This window comes from Vicugna pacos, unplaced genomic scaffold (genome assembly GCF_048564905.1).
Source record: "Vicugna pacos unplaced genomic scaffold, VicPac4 scaffold_103, whole genome shotgun sequence".
Lineage (NCBI taxonomy): Eukaryota > Metazoa > Chordata > Mammalia > Artiodactyla > Camelidae > Vicugna > Vicugna pacos.
The window spans coordinates 2,457,974-2,475,389 of NW_027328783.1; the positions used below are offsets into that span (position 1 = coordinate 2,457,974).

Sequence of the window (17,416 nt, forward strand, 5' to 3'; positions counted from 1 at the left end):
CGGTCCATGTCCACTGGCCCCGCCAACGGCGCTGCCGTACGTTTACCGTCTGTGAGACGCCGCCCCAGAAAGGATGTCGGCCGCCGACTGACGCGGCCAGAACTAGTGGCCCGGCCAAGCAAGCCGCCATCCCCAGCAGCAAACACCGCCATGGTCCCGGGCAGCTGCACACTTCCGGAGCCCGCTGCCTGCCCCAGAAGCGCACGCCAGCCCGCGAGGAGCGCGGCGTCTGTATCCATGGCAACGCCGCTGGGCCCTCCCCTAGCGCTTGCGTCTGCGTCCTCCCGAGGCTAGACGTGCGAGAGCAGAACTTTCGGAGCCAATGGGAGCAAGGGCGCGGCCAGGACGGGGGTGGGGGGAGGCTTATGGGGCAGCTGGGTGGGGCCGGGGCGGGCGGGGCCGCGCGGAGGTCCTCAGCTGCAGGTGGCACCGGCCGGAGGCTGGGGCAATGCTGCCAACAGTGGGCGGGGCGGCGGGGCAGCGGGGCGGGGGCACCCTCACCTGTCTGTGTGCGGGGCTCAGCCTGGGCTCCGCGGCCTCCGCTTGCACCGGAAGTGGACCCAGGGTACCGGTGGGCAAGATAGAGGACTGAGCCCAGGCAGGCACGGCTGGCCAGGTAGGGCACCTGAAGTGCAGATCCGCCAGGCCGGCTGCCGGCCTTGAATACGCGCTGCTAGGCAGTTTCCAAGAAGACGTGATCTGTCCCAAGAGGGGAGGTAGGGCAGGGTGCCAGATGCCTGGTTGGGTGCGGTCTTACAGGAGAGCCATGTTGAGAGGGTGCAGAGCAGCCCCTGTGTTGGCGGGGCTAGGAATTTGGGGTATAGGGTGGGGATGATGTGTGCCATTCCCTGTGGTCTCCCAAAGAACTCGCACCCCCAAGCAAAGGACCCTGCTCCCTCCACCCTTCACTGCATCCCCTGCCTTCCCCAGCACCACCGCCCCTGCCCCCGAGGGTCCCATGACCTCTCCCCACACCAGGCACCGTCCCTGTTACAGGTACTTATCTCCTGGTGGTTCCAGCCCAAGGGTGGGGGCTGTATCTGACCAGTTAGGATGCCTGGAGCCTTTGTATGAAACCTCAGACTATAATGCAGGCGTGCACAGAGGCCCCTCAAACAGGATTCCCTGCATTCCCTCCCCACCACGCACCCACAGCGCAGCTGCCACACCAGGCCAAGCCTGCTGGAGGACCGCTGTTCCCTCTCCACCTGTCCCTGATCAAGAGTGCACCGCCCACACTGCTGGGTATTTAGTGGGCCTTAGAAGAGCAGCTGGTATTTTCATGGACAAATATTTGCTCTTTTGGGAAGAGTTGAGTGCAAAGGGATGTAGGGTATGCCTTTTCTGTTGTCCTGGAACTGGTGACTAGGATGCAAACTTAAGTCAAAGCAGTTTTTAGAGAGAGCCGCAATATATCTTACCCAAAGATCACTGTTCCCCTACAAAGGCAACACCACCTGGCGGGTGGGGTCCTGGTCCCTCTTTCTGGAGGTTGGGCTTTGCACCCTCCAGCTGGGACAGAGCCCGAAACAGCTCTGAACACGCTCCAACAGGCTTTCCCAGCACAAACTGCCTTTATTTTGAATCTGGCTGAAGGAAGCAGCTGAGAAATCTGGGTAAATCTTCCTGGGTGTAACCATGCCTTTTGTGCTGAATGAAAGAGCGGCTCTCCACATGCTAACAGCTTAGAACTGAATGTGTGTCGAAGCCTTCATGCATGTAGCATGTTGGGAACAGCGTTTCATGGTGAGGGGAACTCTATAACTTACATGTGTATGGGGAAGCCCTCACTCCAACAGGGTTTTCCTGCACAAACTGCCTTTATTTCGAAATTGGCTCTTGCTGAGAAATCTTGGTAAGTGTTCTTAAGTGTAGCCATGCCCATTATGCAGGATGAAAGAGCGGCTCTACACTTTTTCACATCTCAGAAATGAATGTGTGTTGAAGCCGTCATTCATGTAGCGTGTTGGGAACACAGAATTTAGTGGTGAGAACTATGTAAATTACATGTCTATGATGAAGCACTCTCTCGAGCCGGGTATTCCAGTGCATACTGCCTTTATTTCGAAACTGGCTTCTCAGAAGCCTGTGGTCTCCACTGCAGGTCTGTCTCCAAACCCAGGGCCAGCATGGTAACTCTGCTCCCCCTGTCTATTCTGGAAGTTCTAGGTGTCCTCCATGGCCCTTCCACCATTATGCTTTTGGAAAACCCCGCAGATGGAATGGGCCTGAGAACAGGAGAGCTGGATGCCAGAAGCCACTGCCCAGTGTGAGGCTCCTGGGAGGGGCATCTCCTCTCCGTGGGCTCTGATCTAACCTCCCCTCTCCCCCACTCCCACCCCTCTCCTCCTGCATTTCCTGATTGATCCCTGGATAATGGTCCATACCAGGAATGACCTGGGAGAGGTTTTATGAGTCTTTAAGTGGAAAAAAAAAAAGAAATCTTTAGACAAGTTACTGAAAGTAACTTCCAGCTTTACCGGGAAAGACCTCATTCCAATGTTTAAGGCTAGTTGACAGGGTGTCAAATTGCTTAACCACTCACATCTGAGCAAGTGCTACCTCTCTGTCCAGCTCCCCGCAGCATCCACCTGTGGCAACTTGGCCAAAAGAAGGCAAGAAAGCTCTTTCCCCTCGCCAGCACCAGCGTGGCTTTGGAGTCAGTGGAGGCTGAGAGAAAGAGCCCCGCCCTGAGGTTTGAGGGGCCTCCAGCCACAGCCAGAGGAGCGGGGGTTTTCAGAGTGGCCCAGCAGGGAAACCAGGCAAGGCCACCTGGCCCAAGTCTTCCCTGCCCAGAGAGCCCCATGAACTGCTTTGGGCCACACTCCCCGTTTGGGCCCCCTGCAAAAAGTTACCACGGGAGCCACACCTGAGAAGGCAGAAGGACAGCCCTTTAGCCTGGGGTCCCAGCAGGTGTGTCCTGTGAGACCTGTGGCCACATATGTTACTTGTCTCTCCAGGTCACTGAAGGGACTGTGCTGGGCATCTTGGTGGTCAGGGACATGGGAACACCTCTAAACTCTGAAGAAGGACAGAGAGACTCTTCCTGGAAGCAAGGATTCCAGGGAGACACCTTGCCCAGAACTGGGGGACTGTGTCCTGAGTAGACCCCTGGGAGGCAATGTGGGGCTGTGGGGTCCTCTTCTGAGAAGGGAGCAGGTGAGTTTTCCGGGGGTGGGGTCCTGCTTTGTCCAGACATGTCCTTGTGTAAGACTCATTTACAAACACCTCCAAGTCCACCTAGGGGTGGCCCCAGAGGTGGGGGTAGAGGAGGAGAGTGAAGGGTGCAGACTTAGGGCCCCCTGAGCCACCCAGGGAGCCAAGGGTCAGTGGGAACATCTTGGGAGTCTAGTGCAGGGGTGGAGGACGAGCACTAAGAACATGCCAAGTCATGCAATAAAGTGACCCATGACCATGAGACACAGGTGGCCGTACACCAAAAGAGGCAGATAGAAATTTAGACCCAGGATCTGAGAACCTTGAGAGGGGCTGGAGGGTCCCAGGAACCCTTAGGAACAGCTCTTCTAGGGGCACAGACATCCCAATACACACATTTCTCATGGAAGCTTTTTGGGGTGCAGAGTGAGTTACCAGGATCCTGAACTTAGTATGGAATCACGGTTCCTGGCAATAAATTGCTGTCATTTGTCCCTGGACATGCACAGGGGAGCTGACTGCTGTGGGGGTCACTGCAGGACTAGAATCTTCTGGTGTCTGCTCTGTGACCATAGAAACCCAGGGGGATTTCTCAACAGGAGAACCTGGAGACCATGCCTGCAAGGACCACCCTCATGGGATGGCCAAGGAGCTCGTGGTACCCAGGTCACCAAGTGACGAAGTTGTGAGGTTGCCTGGGGAATCGTGGGGGCATGTAGATTTCTGAGGTCAGCACGTGGGCCCAGCACTGCTGGATGGTCTGCACAAAGAGGGGCCTGCCCTCCTGATGATGGCTCTTAACACCTGCAGGGAAACTGCTCCCAGGGCTCCTGGAGGTCCATATTGAGAGTGTCCTGCCAGCCTTGTGGGGTCACCTTCCCCTGATGCAGAAGCAGACCTCTCTCCCTTGAGGCCCAGGGGACACCTGGCTCAGGTGCCACCTGTGTGCCCTGGACACGCAGAGCCCCAGAGCTCTGGCACAGCCTGGGGTGTGGTGGTGTCCGGGCAAGAAAGGCCCTGGGAAGGGGGTCATTCAAGGGCAGAGGCCACTCTGCAGGGATGCTGGACCTGGCAGCAATGCACTGCTTCAGTACTCCCTTGGGTTGGGTCTCCAACCTGTGGGATGGAAGGGCCACTCCTTCCTGTGTTGCAGTCGGGGGAACTAGATCCATCGTCAAGGTCAGCCCTGAAAATGGAGGCTGCGCTACCTCCATTCCTGGAAAGAAAATCAGTCCCCTCCAGTCCAGGTGATTCAGAAAGTCATTCAGCAATGTTCGGGGCCCCCACTTTAGGCTTTGAATTAGAGCTGAGCGGCTTAGGAGGCCAGATCCCTGACCGTGGCTCCAGGAGCAGGTTTTCTGCTGGGGGACTGGATCCTCACAAACACCTGTGTCTTTGTGGGACACTCCCCTCTGACAAGCTGGGAGGCAGGGTGCAGTTGTGGGAAATCGTGTTTACATGAGCAGAGGGCCACCATGTGGTGGGGGCACAGGAGACTGTGAGAATGAGTCCCACAGCCTTTCTGGAATCAAAAAACTGGCAAATGTGAAAAAGTGCATAATTTGTTTTATTGAACAGGCTGCTTATGTACGTTTGGAGGACCAGGTTCAATGACTCAGCATCCCTCCAGGACAATAGCCTCAAGAGAAGAACAGACAGAGCAGGAGGAGATCTGGGGTTTCTCCCAGGAATGAGGTGGAACAGGGATTTCTGCAGATTTGCAAGGAGTCCCCGACCACTGAGCATGGGGTTACAGCCCCACGAGACCCCTGTCATGTTTGGCTTGGGCTCTGGTTCTGGCCTGCTCATGTATTCTTCCAGCAGAGTTCCAGAAACTCAGAGGGTGGACTTAGAGGGGCTGCGTTTGGAACCTAGTGAGGAGTTGGAGGGTCCTTTATATTGAGTCCCTTCATCCTAATCACCGTAGCTGAAGCCCAACACCCCACAGGCCCCCATGGTTGCCGTGGAGGGAGAACAAGCCTGGCAGGCGACCTAGGGGTCCCACTACTGTGTCCTTCCCTTGTCTTCGTTCCCTTTCACCCCGGAAGGTGTGATTGTCTCGTGTCATGGTGGCCTCCACAATGTCCCTCCCAGTAATCTCTCTTCTCCATCAGGTGGGGTTCCCAACCCCGCTCAGCCTTCTCTGCATGGATGCTGAAGGACCAGGCCCACCTGAAGTTCTGAGCTCGAGCAGTAAGGTGGAAACAAAGAAACCAATGGAAAAAAGAAGCAAGTGATTGTGGCAAAGCTCCCCACCACAGAGAAGCTGCCCTGAGTGGAAGGGAGAGTGTGGGCATGCCCGTTTGTTTCCTATCTCCCAGTGCTCTTAGCTTTCTTATTGCCTACCTGCATGGTTACAACAAAATGATCTGCAAAACTGAAAATATTTACTCTCTCGCTTTTACAGAAAAGGCTGGCCAGCCTCTGGTCCGGTACCAGGCAAGAGATTGGAGTTCCTTTCCAGTTTGGAAACATCTTGGCAGGCCCAGGTTTGCAAAGGTCTTTAAGAGTAGTTACGGAGTTTTGCTTTTAAACTTTTTTACGGCTGTATATACTTGTGAGATGTGGTTGTGATGTATAATTCTGAGTCGGGATTTTCTCAAACTGTTTCTCACTTCTTATACCAGACATTCCTAAATTCCAAGTGGAACTGCATATTAAGGAAGCCATGGAATTTAGCAAAAGGATACAGATCTCATTTCCTTTTAAGCATCGGTGTACCTCCATCATGGCAGTATTTGTTATGTGTTATTGATAGGGGAACTAAGTAGTAAACAGATTAATAGAAAATAGGGGATTTTAGGTACACAGGTTCATCTTTTCAACATTGTTTGTAATATTTGCAGTTTAAGATGACCATTCCTGAGAAACAGGCAGCCTCTTAGAATGAAATAGCATTTCCTCTGAACCATAATTAATTTTTATTTTGTAGACAGCAGGAAGGGTAATTACACGTCACACATTTGGGGACGTCAAAGAGAAAATGTAACTTTCTGGGAGCGCACTCCCCCGCCTCCCCCTGCCCTTTTTACTGTCCCATTCTCCCTGGAAGGCTCTTTCTTATCTTCTGCTCATGGCTCCAGTAACTCTTTCTTCCTCCTTGTTCCTCAGCTGGTAAGGTTAGTTTTCTACTTTGAACAAGCAAACAAGCCAACAGAAGAGAAATTTCACAAGCAACTCCCAGCACATCCGCTCGCCTTCTGATGTCTGTGACCTCACTCTCGGTGCCCCACCGCTTATTAAAAGTGGCATCGAAAGCCAGTTCCTCCAAAAGTCCCCGAGGCCCCATCCCTCCCATCTTCTCTGGGTTGTCACTCCCAAAACCATCCTCTCTTTCACTGCCTCATCTATTTTGTTCTCCTGCTAGTTGGCACCATCAGTATATAAACGTCCATCCTCTTAAACCAACAGCACTCCTTGACCCTAATTCACCCCCACCAATTGCCACCCTGTGTCTTTGCAGCAAATCTTTAAGGAGTTGTTTAAACTCACTGTCTGCATCTTCTCTTGAGCCATCCCCTTTTACACCCATTCTGGCTTTTCGCCTGATCCCTCGCTCTATGGAAACTGCCCTGTCAAGGCCATCAGTGACCCCATGTTGCTAAATATAGTGGTCAATTTTGACTCCTCATCATGCTTGGCCCCTCGGCAGCATTTGACCCAGCTCTTCCATCCCTCCTACCCCGTGTTCCTGCTTCACTCAACCCCCAGCCCATCTCTCTGTCTGTTTCTGCTTTTGGCCTGCTGGCTGGTCCTTTGCCAATGTCTCCTGTTTTTTCCAAACATATACTGTGGGTGTTCCCCAGGGTGGGTTCCTGGGCCTCTCCTCTCTCTCTCTGCTATTCCTTTGGTGGAAGCAACCCAGCCTTGGAAATTGGCATGCCATCAATTTCTCGATTTCTCCAAAATTCCCTGATTTCCCCTTTCCATCTGAGCCTTTATCCCTGAGACTCACATCACATTCTTTTCCTTTCATTCATCTTGCTTTCACATTCATACATATGTTCTACTATGAAATTACTTTTCCAAATTTTGAATCAGTACATATATATCATGTAAAATGCTCAAATATGTATTATTTCCACTAAGATGCTAATTCTACCTTAGAACATTTCTGCACTTCTGTATTTATGTGAATAAAGCGAATAGTATTTCTACAAGCCTCATAGTTAAACACTGTTAGTTTGGGGCTATTATGTAACATGAAATAATGGTACATCAACATAGTCGTTTTTCATTTATTTTTATGTAACACCGAGATGAGGTTTTTGCCCTGAAGACTGGTTTTATTGAAATTTTACCTACGTTACGGACAGTCAGTTTATGTGAAAGCCCTCATTTCTCCCCTTTTTGATATATGCTCCATTTGGCTATATATAACATATAACTTGGCATGAAACAAAATTCCCAAATCATTCACATAATACAATTAATATGTTTAATTATATTTTTTAAATGTTAAAAAGAAAAAGAAAACAGATTCCTCTACCTATTAGGCACTTCTGTGGCAATATGTAACACACCCCTTAACCATGACATTGAAGAACTGAGCTGATACCAGCCCCTTTCCACCTGCTCAGCCCCACCTTTTCCCATCCCCTTTCCCATCCGGAGAGGACATCCCTCCCATTGTCCAGGCCCAGATGTTGGAACCATGTCCTTTCTCTCTCTTTCTTTTACACTCACAGACAGCAAATCCAGCTTGTTAGAAAATTCTGGATATTCTGTCTTAATTAAATACCTGCTCTCTGCTCCCCGCCCTCCTAAGAGCCACCTTCAGCCTTTCCTGGATACCAATAGCCTTCTGTTTCCATCTTTGCTTTCCTACAATCTCTCATCCACACAGAGTCAGAGGGAGCCTGTAAAAACATACATTGGGGGTGGTGGGTGTTGCTCAGTGGTAGGGCGCATGCTTAGCATGCTTGAGATCCTGGGTTCAATCACCAGCACATTCATTAAAATAAATAAATTACTTCCCCCCAAAAAACACAAACACAAAAGCATAAGTTGGACTACATCACCCCTCCCCTCAAAACTCACTAAACGGGTCACCATGTCATTAGGAGCCAAAGTCGTCACAAAGGCCTCAGGACCCGGCGTGCTCTGCCTCTCTGCCCACACTCTCCCCCTCACTCTGGGGGCCTCTGGCTCCGGCTCTTCCTTCTTCCTCTGGATCTATTCTGCTTCAAGTTCATTACTCCGTGAGATCTGCTAGGATTGCCTTATTCTCTCCTGCCTGCCTCCCACCCCACCGCCATCAACCGAGTTTGCTCATATCACTCTTTTTTAAAAATTTATCCAAACTCTTGCTACCCCAACATGCTGCCTGTTTCCTCTGCTAAAATTCTGAGCCCCCAGTGATGGGGAGTCATGTCTATTTTGTTGACTGATAAAGCCCGAGAGCCTTGGGAACGGTCTAGTTAGGAGATTCCCGTATGTAGTAGGAGCTTATACACATTTGCTGAATGAATGTAGATGCCCTGGTCCAATCCGATGGAGCACTTCTGTGACGTGCTCAAAGAATAACTCTCCTTTCCACCTGAGAGGGGGTGACAACTTCCCTGGTGATTAAAGGCAAGAATTTTTTGCTTTATGCTGTTAACCTTAGGCGGGGAGACTGGGGGATCTTCATATATATTTTTAAATTTGGTTCACTCTGCAGTTGGTCTTTGGTCTCTGTATAATTTTGAGAAACTCTTTATGAGTGATCATTCTTTGATCAGATTGAACAGGCTCCAGGGGGAAGGACCAAGCCTGTCCCATCAGCCATTCTATGTGTCTTGTCCTGGGACCCAGTGGATGCTCAGCATGTAAGTGAACCGACAGGAGTGAGTGAAGAGATGGGAGCATCTCATTATTGTGGCGGATCTCTGTCCAATGCCTTGAGATTTGGGGAAGGGTTTACGAGTGCAGAAGGGAGAGGTCAGGTCCTCTGTGCTTTTCCTGAGTGCCCTGGCCTTACCCATTCCCCCAGCCCCCTCTGGGCAGCCAAGCCAAGGAGCTGGGCCACCAGGGGTTGTGCTGATCAATAATCCACCTTCACCCCAATTCCGGGGGTAGGTACACATGGTTGTAGACACTGGAGTCAGGTCCTTGGAGGAATTCCTCACCAAACTATGTTTTGGACCTTTTATTTTTCTCTAGAACCTCCAGCTGAAGAAGATTGTTTTAGACACATGAAAGTTGAGGACACCTTCTGTCCCCTCGCAACCCAGGCGGGGCTGGGAGTCTGCTGTTTCTATAGCCGGTGGGCTCGTGTTGATTTGGGCATCCCTGTGCCTGAATTCCTGCAGTACACTCGGTGGTAAGGTTGGGGGTGCCTGGCAGGGAGGGAAGCGGGTTGGGAGACTGTACAGCTGGGCTGATGTTAACCTGGGGTGAGCGGGAGCTTGCTGATGCATGGCATCTCGGGGCAGGGAACTCTCCACACTCAAGAGGGGTTCCCACTCCCGCAGGGTCCCTTTGATCAGGGTGCTGGGCTGTCAGGGGACCACAGGGGTCCCAGTGAGGATTAGGGTGCCTTCAGGCAATGGGAAGTGTGGGGTCCAGTGGCAATTGAATTAACTGTGCACCCAAACCCAGCCCCCACCTCTTTCAGCCTGTTTCCTAATCTGCAAAACTGGAATGTTATTAAACATCTCACGGGGTCATTGATGGGCTGAGACAGACTAGACAGTCAGGAGCTGGAATTCCTCTGTCCCCTGATTGTTTGCCTTCTTTCTGACTATTTGCTCTCACAAGCTCAGTCTCTCTGTCTCTCGCTCTTTCACTTCTAAGTGTCTCTCATGCTCTGGTTTCATTTGATTTCCAACCACCGCCCCTCCCCTCCGCCAAACTCCAGATGAGTGAACTTGATTTCTATGTGTCAGTTCCAAATTCCCAGGAAAGATGCTCTGTCACCCTCTGGATCTGCTGTCCAACCCATGAGTTGTGGCCAGAGGAGCGAGTCCTTCTGGGACCAGCAGAGGGTCTCTGCCGAGCCCCCAGCCACCACTGTGGGAGCACATAGCTCTCCGAGGAGGAAGTACTGGCTGTGACCTTGTGTCACTAAGTGTGAATTTATGTCTTCTCTTGAACCACCTTCATCCTCCTAAACAAAGATGAAAATTAAACACTCCCGGGATTTGTGTCATGGAACACTCAGGGTGGGGGCTAATGGGGCTGGAATTTCTGCTGTATTTAAGGGGCTACACTGAATCCCCAACGAGAGCCTACAAAGGGAACAGCACCGGCCCCACCCGGCACTTAGGGCGCTGAGTCTGCGTGACGGTGAGCCAGGCTTCTGACCACAGCTCAGGGGTCTGGTCTGACCAATTAGCCTTTGAAACCAACCAGCTTTGGATTCCTCAATCCCACCCTGAGGTTTTACCTGAACCATCAGCTTCTGTATCTCTGAAGACAGATGCTGAGGACCCTTCACGTAAGCCGTTCGCACAGCCCTGTTCAGGCCTTTGTGCTGCACGGTCTGCCCGGCGAGCTGACCGAGGTTGGTATTTTACTGATGTTAGAAGTAGTCTGGTTTCCCGATGTACTGTTTCACTGAACAAGCAACAGAAGCCACTTCTCGCTGATAAAAGCAGAAAAGGGACATAATGAAAAGATACTGGGAGGGTGTGTGGAGTGGCCAGGACCGGAGCCAACCCAGGAGCTGTAGGAGGTGTTAGGGAGCCCCAGGCACCAGGCTGGGAGGGGTGCTACCGGGCCCCCTGCCACCCCAGAAGGGACCCCCCTCCACCCGACCCTCCACCTCACTCACTGCAGGTTCATGTCCCGGCAGGGCCAGGTCACACTGAAGCCACCAGCACACACCTCAGTTGGGGAGCTGGCCCCGTCTGAGCTGCGGGCGTGCCTGGTGTGGGGAGAGGCCCAGTTAGAGGAAGGCAGTTCCCCTACTGTTCCGAGTTAAGGTGCAAGTCAGTGCCCATCACTCAGGAGAGCCAGGCTGGACGGACCTCATTGTGGTGACTAGGCTGTCTGAGTTCACTTATTACTTTCTACGTTTGAAGGCCCTGGAGGGAGAAAAAGTGAAGGTTCTAGTACTTATTTTGTGTTTCCCACGTACCAGGTGTGGTAAACAAGCCACTTCAGACAAGGCCCGGAGCAACCACGTAAATAGGCCACGGAGCACGTCGTGCAGTCAGGCCTCTGTGGTCCCGAAACCCGTGTCCCCATCGGCTCCATAGTTACCAGTGGAAACTAGGGGGATTTATGGGACTGTGTGCTCCTGTGGGGGCTGGGATATGTGTGTTTAAGTCCACATCTTCAGAAACTCGGCTAGAACCACAGCCACTGATTGCACGGTGGCAGAGGAAGGGAGGATTCCAGCCTCTGGTCCAGCTCGTGTGGAGCTCAGAAGTTCTTCCTCCTGTCCTGAAAATAACACCAAATCTGAGGGAGCTGCAAACCCACTGCTCTTCTTAGATCCCAGAAGACTGAGGGGGAAAGCTGCTTCCAACCCAGAGAGGTTGCAAAGGGAACAGCGGGCAGGCTTGGAGAGTCACAGCTCCCAAGGCAGAACCTGCTTTTGTAAGAACCCCGGGGGCAGGCAGATTTAACAGGTCCCTGAGGCCAGCAGGAGGCTCAGTGTGGGGAAATCAGAGTGTGACAACTCCAGGGGGCCAGTCAGAGGGGACCCATGCTCTTTTTCATGTATTTTACATCCAGGACCATATCCTGTTCTCAGAATGAAGGTCAGAGGATAACTCCTCATGCTTCCTGCCTGGAGAGGAGAAAATAACTGTATTGAAATACACCCAGAACATTCTGTTTCACTGGGGGAAGTTGTTTTTTGTTTGTTTTTTTAATGAGAAATTATTTTACCAGAGCCTAACCAACCTGGGAGAAGGGAAATCCCTTCTGTGTCACCCAAATTGGGGTGGGGGGAAAGAGACACACTTGTGGAGGTCACAGCTCAGGGCACAGGCTCAATGAGAACTAATCACAGGACTGCAGATGCCCTGCTCTGTCCCGCTCCCCCAACACCTTACCTCCATGTCAGTAGGGCCCGTGTGTAATAACAGGAATAATACTAACAGAAGTAAATGTCTCAGGAGTGTCTAGGGAAAACCCAAAGACAGCGGGGAGATGAAAACAAGGACACACAGGCTGTTTTAGCCTCTCACACCAATAGCTGTAGCAAACTACACACAGCCCAGCCCCAGTAGATAAACAGACAACCTCACAGAAGAAATTATTTATTTTGGTTCTCTTACCCAGTGCATTCCATGGTGCATCCTCGCCTAGAATTGAGTGGAAGCAAGTCCATCTCAGAAGGGACATAACTGAAGAGGGATGGCTTCCCAGACTCTGAGAGGCAGAGAGAGCACCAGCCTGGGTTAGAGAAAGGTGAGGGGTGGGGTAGGGTGTGGGCTGCCTTCTTCCCCATATAAGGAACCTTCCTGAGGCCAGCACAGTAGGAGGGAGGGCCATGGGGTGGAAGCAGCCAGACTTCATCCTGAGAACTGTTGGGATGCCTCAAAGGGACCATTCAGGTGCCCAAACTGGGCCCTGATTGAGGGAGCCAGTCGGTCTGACTCAGAGCCCAGGACTGAGGTGGGCTCACAGCAGGCCGGTATTACTTGGCCGGATCCATTTCACTTCTCCGAAGCCCTGTGTAAAACATGAAGTGTGGACGGCCTGGTGAGCACAGCTCTGCCCTCAAGACCGGTTTCAACTCCTCTCTTCCCAGAGAACAGCATCTCTGAACCCGTCCTGGGTGACCTCACAGAGATCACCCTAGTGGCCCAGGCTAGTGACCGGGAACATGTACCTTCCTGCAGGCAACCCCTGACGTCCACTGATGCATCATATACTGGCAAAGAGTGAGTCACTGTGCATTGCTCTAACAGCAGAGACTCTGCCAAAGGCCCAAGAGGTGGTGTGTGGGACATGCAGGGGTGCAGGAGTGTAAGCAGCGCAAAAGTGTAACTGGTGACAGGGGTGCAGGGGCTGTGGAGGGCGCAGGCATTTCAGGGGATGTGGGGGTGGAGGGATGCAGAATTGCAGAGAGTAGCAGGGGTGCAGAGGTGCAGGGAGTGTAGGGATGCAGGGAGGTGCTCAGGGACCTGGCCAGGATAAGAAGGCAAGTGCACATCCTTGCAGTCAGCCTGACCCCGGTAGGCTATTGCAATGCTTTTGGGCGGCGGCGGCGGCGGTGGCGGTTGGGAGGCTGCCCGGGCAAGCCAATCGATTTCTTCTCTTCCCTGCAGCCTGGCCTGGGGTGGGGCTTGGCCGCCGGAGATTCGCCAGATGTTGCACTCCAGGTAAGCTTGCTCCTGGTAGGTGGGGCGGTTAGGTCAGAGGGCGGTGGCAGCGGCAGAGGGGCGGAGCGGGTCTACCCCTGGTGAACGGGTGGAATAGCTGCCTTGTCCCGGCTGCTGGGCCTGGGAGCGGCCTCTTCTTCCCCAGGTCGCCGGACACTCCTGTCCCACTCAGCTTGCTGAGTGCGGAGTGGGGGCGGGGCCGTTAAGGTACGGGACCCACGGGGGGAGGGAGGCTGCCGCGGGGGAGCCGATCAATTCGCTCCGCTCTCCCCGGAGGCGGAGCCAGGGGCGGCTTCTGCTGCCCTAGAGGCGGGACGCGGGTCTCCAGATGAACTTGCTCCTGGGAGGCGGCGGCGGAGGCGGCAGGGGCAGGGGATGTGTTCCAGGGAGTTGCTCCATTTCTTCTCTCCCCCACGGCCTGGCTTGGGGGCGACGGCTGCCGCCGGAGATTTGCCTGAGGTCCGACTCCAGGTGAGCTTGCTCCTGGGAGATGGGTGCGGTGCGGTCAGGGGGCTGGTAAGGTGGTGGCTGCAGGCATAGGGAGGCTGCCCCGGAGGAGATTGTGGATTAGCTCCATGTCTGCACCGCGTGGCCTGAAGGCGGCCTCTGCTGCTCCAGGTCCCGGGACACCCCTGTCCCACTTTGCCTGCTGGGTGCGGGAGGCAGGGTAGTCAGGGTGCAGGGGTGGCGGTGGTCGGGGGCCTGCAGCGGGGGAGCGGACCATTTGCTCCCATCTTCCCCGCGTCTTGTCCTGGGGGCGGTCGCTGTTGCCCTGTGTTATGAGACGCGTGTATCCTAGTCGGCCTGACCCCGGGAGTTGGACTTGGTACTTTGGGGGTGGTGGCAGCAGCGGCAGGTTTTCCCATGGAACTTGTCCATTTGCTCCCACTTCCCCCCATGGTTTGCCCTGGGGGCGGTCCCTGTTGTCCCAAGTTCGTCGGACGTCCATCTCCAGGTCAGCCTGCTCCCTAGAGAAGGCCACTGTGAGGTCATGGGCAAGAGTGGTGGCTGCTGCGGGGGTAGGGACTGCCTTGGGGAGCTGGTGGATTGGCTCCCGTCTCCCCGATGGCCTGGTGTGGGAGTGGCCTCTCCTGCCCCAGGTCACCAGACGCACCTGTCCCACTCAGCCTGCTGGGGGAGGGGCGCCCTGGGCGGTGCCTTTAAGGTGCGGGGGTGGCGATGGCGGGGGTAGAAGACCTGCAGCGCGGAGCCTGTCAATTTGCTCTCCTCTTCCCCGTGACCAATCCTGGGGGCGTCCTCTGCTGCCCAAGAAGCCGGATGCCCGTCTCCAGGTCAGCTTGCTCCTGGGAGACGGGCCCGATGTGGTCGAGGGGCAGAGGCAGTTGCGACGGCCGGCTGCCCCGCCTAATGGGGCCACTTCTTCTCCTCTCCCCTGACCTGGCCTGGGGACGTCCTCTCTGGCGCAAGATTCGCCTGACACCCCACACCTGGTCTGATTGCTCCTGGAAGGTGGGCGCGGTGAGATCAGGAGGTGGAGAGGACAGGGGCTGCCCCTGGAGAGCTGGAGGATAAGCTCCAATCTCTCTGCAGGCCTGACGTGGGGGCGGCCTCTGCTGCCCCTCGTTCCCAGGTCACACTTCTTCGGGTCATATTTCCCCGGGGTTGCAGTAGGGTGCGGGGGCGTCGGGGTGTTGGCGGGGGTATGGAGCCTGCCGCTCGGGAGCTGGGGGTTTAGCTCCCATCTTTTCCGCAGATTGGCCTGAGGGCAGCCTCTGTTGCTCCAGGTCGCAAAGCAATTTCTCTGACAGCTTAGCCACCGGAGGTGGGCAGGATGGGCTGAGAGGGCTGAGGCAGCCGCCAAGGCAGCGACGGAGGGGGCTGTCCCTGGCCAGCTGGTCAATTTGTTCCCATCTCAACCTTTGCTGCCGCAGTTTCGCAGAACGCCCTTCTCCAGTTTATTCTTCTCCAGGGAGGTGGGCGCAGTGCATGCAGCCCGAGGTCTGGGCTCTCCCTTGGGAGGGGCAGAACTCTCTTGTTCTCCTTTGTCTTTATTCTTCAGCGAAGTGGTTACTGGACGCAATTCTTAATTCTGAGAAAGTGTAGCCTGTGTTATGGAAGAGCTGCTGGACAGTGAGGTTTCTGGGTGGATTTTCACATCAGCTGATGCCCCAGGCAGGCAGGAAAGCTATTACTCAGAGCTTCTTAGTCTGGGGTTGGGGATGGCCCCGCCATCCTTACCATGCTTTTTAAAAATGTGTTACTCCCCTCTTTTTCCTAGGTGACATTTTAGGTTATTGGGTCTCAGATTGCTGACACACTCATCCCTGTTCTCAGACATCTTTTAAACTTGGGTGAAGTGATAAGTAGGGGAAGATGATTTACTGAAAGGTAAGAATACTTAAATTCACATTAAAGCTACATTCTGTCAACCTTTCTAAAATGATTTTCCTCTGATTCTAAATCCACGACCTAGTGAATGTTGTACTCCTGTGTAAATTATTGATCTTCACATCACATTTGTTGAGTGGTCAACGAGATTTGTTAATTAGATTATTCCTGAAAGGAAAAGTTCAGGCTTTTCAGAATTCCTTGTCTGATGTCACCCAGGCAGTCACAGTAGAAGACAGAGCTGATATAAAAATCCCTCAGCTGCCTGAACTGCAAAGCTTCTGGGATTACTGATCCCTGAAATGCAGGTGACTCTTGATGATAATCTGGGGGATGGTTTAAATGATCAGATTCTTCCAGTCCTATAAATGGGTTCCGTGGCCCCAGCCCCGGGAGAACTGGACATAAGGGCCATATCGTGTGTGGTGGGATGGGAAGGCAAGGTGTAAGAGCTGGAATCACTGAGATTCCACACTCGCTAAACACAGACTCCAGAGCCTAATTGTTGTCAGGTTCTGTTCTGGATTTGAGAGTGTGTTCATACATGATTCTTGCCCTTCTGGAGTCACTGCCTGGGTGGAAGTAACCTTTACATAGATCTGTGGAGGATGACATTTAAGTAGATGGGCTGTTATGGTTCTCAATGTGCCCAGGCTTGCTCTTCCAGGCACTCGTGGGACTAACGCGAGTCATGTTATTCACTCATTCACTGATTTATTACCCTTGAATTGATCACTCGTCCCACAGTAAGTGAAACAAGGTAACAGGAAGCTGAGTTTTGTCCCCTCTCCTATCACTGATTGTTTTTCAGTCGGGCGCCCTGCGTATGCATTGTGAAACGGTGGTATTTCGTGCCCAATGGGGCAGCACTGTCAGTTCTGAGAATCAGGGGAGACACATGGGTAGGACAGCACCCTGACACACATGGCACCCCCCATCCCGTGAGACAGAATTGTCGATGCTCAGGTGACCCGATGTAGACTGCGGTGCTAAACCTGAGCATGTTTAGTTATCCTGGTGGCTATGAAAATACAGACTACCAGTCGCTACCTCTGGAGACTCTGAGGGTGTGCACCCCAGAATTCTGCATTTTAAGAAGCACTTTAACGAATCCTGATGAAGAGATCTGAGTGTCCCACGGAGAAACACTGGTGTGCGAGGCACCAATATTGAGGATTCTCAGGGAACGATGTCTTTTTAGGATGGTCCATGGGCCCTCACTTTAGACTTTTGCCTTGGGTTTAATTGTATGTGTTCAGAAGTGATGTCTTTCAATTCCAGTGCATGTCAGCATGCTCTGTGCAGGGATTTACTCTCAGTAGATGGCAAAAACTATGATTCTTCAGGTCACCGAGCTACACTGTGAACGATATTTTATTTTGGTTTTCTTTGTAGCAATGCAGAGTCTCCCGAGAAGAGATTTAGACTCAACAGCTTTGTGTCAGACTTTGGAAGACCGCTGCTGCCCAAGGTGTTCTCTGGCAGTGCAATGACGAATCTAGGTCCCTCTTTCACTGCTACATCAATGAAGTGGACCACTTGGACAAGGCCAAAGCTGGTATCCCTACCATAGCCCTTTACAGTGTTATTCGGCTCCAGGAAGCCATCAGATGCAGCAGGTGGCCAGAGGAGGAGCCGAACAGACTCAT

General features: G+C 53.1%; 1 long non-coding RNA gene across 1 annotated transcript; it reads left to right on the plus strand.

The window, feature by feature from the left end:
• Positions 1–2,227: 2,227 nt before the first annotated feature.
• LOC140694732 (uncharacterized) lies at positions 2,228–5,948 on the plus strand. The gene is made up of 7 exons (XR_012070345.1): positions 2,228–2,269; positions 2,575–2,695; positions 2,961–3,159; positions 4,735–4,851; positions 5,271–5,445; positions 5,564–5,645; positions 5,784–5,948. It is a non-coding gene; the product is annotated as an uncharacterized lncRNA (long non-coding RNA).
• Positions 5,949–17,416: the final 11,468 nt, after the last annotated feature.